The 953-nt window shown below is 48.6% G+C and overlaps 1 long non-coding RNA gene across 1 annotated transcript in view; it reads left to right on the forward strand.

The window, feature by feature from the left end:
* Positions 1 to 953, forward strand: part of LOC114904921 — a 3,411-nt gene extending 2,458 nt beyond the window's left edge. The window contains exon 2 of the long non-coding RNA XR_003796067.1: positions 460 to 953. This is a non-coding gene — a long non-coding RNA (uncharacterized LOC114904921). The remainder of the gene's footprint in view (positions 1 to 459) is intronic.

The raw sequence follows: 953 nt of genomic DNA on the forward strand, positions 1-953 counted from the left end.
TTTTGCGGTATGCAGGCCTCTCACTGTTGTGGCCTCTCCCGTTGCGGAGCAACAGGCTCCGGATGCGCAGGCTCAGCGGCCATGGCTCACGGGCCCAGCCGCTCCGCGGCATGTGGGATCCTCCCGGACCGGGGCGCGAACCCGTGTCCCCTGCATCGGCAGGCGGACTCTCAATCACTGTGCCACCAGGGAAGCCCTCTAGTATATCTTTTAACATATCTACTGAAAGTTTGTGTATCTTACGAGCTCGGACAGGTCTTTGGCTTCCTGTCAATCTTGGAAGGAAATGGCAAAAATCTCTTCCTATGACTGTTTTACAATATTTAACTGATACATTAAAAAAAGTTAAAGATTTGTAGAAATGCTGATTGCAGCTGTCATGGGTATTATAGCCATAACAGCTTCTACTTACAGGATTGCTAATGCTCATTATAATAATAATCATATGTTTAATTATAGTCCGACGACGATTGAAAGTCACCCGCCGTACAACATCGCAACAAGCTGCCGTGTTCTCCTTGATGCTGCAAAAATTACAAAACAAAAAGGCGGAAAGGTAGTGGAATAACTGAGGACATGGAAAGGAGACATGACCCATGAGCCCCCCCTCCCAACAAACTGGGGGCTGACGAATAAGCCAGAACTACAAACAGTCCTGATTGCTTTGAGCCCCCCCCGGCAAACCGGGGGCATGTGAATAAGCCAGAGCTGTGAACAGTCCTGAATGCTTTGAGCCCCCCCGCGGCAAACCGGGGGCCTGCAAAGAAGCATTGAGTGCTTTGGGCACTGATCCATGAGATGTCCTCAGTCTAATCAGAGTGGTGGGAACGCAAGGAAATGTCCTTGTGCTACTTCAGTATAATCAAAACAATGGTGGGAACTTTGTGCTGCTTTTGCGCTCAAGGACGAAGAACGGCAGGTTCTCAAGAAAGCCAATTATTGTTTGTATAATT

This window comes from Monodon monoceros, unplaced genomic scaffold (assembly GCF_005190385.1).
Source record: "Monodon monoceros isolate NGI ecotype Baffin Bay Population unplaced genomic scaffold, NGI_Narwhal_1 Contig3357_ctg1, whole genome shotgun sequence".
In the NCBI taxonomy this organism is placed as follows: Eukaryota; Metazoa; Chordata; class Mammalia; order Artiodactyla; family Monodontidae; genus Monodon; species Monodon monoceros.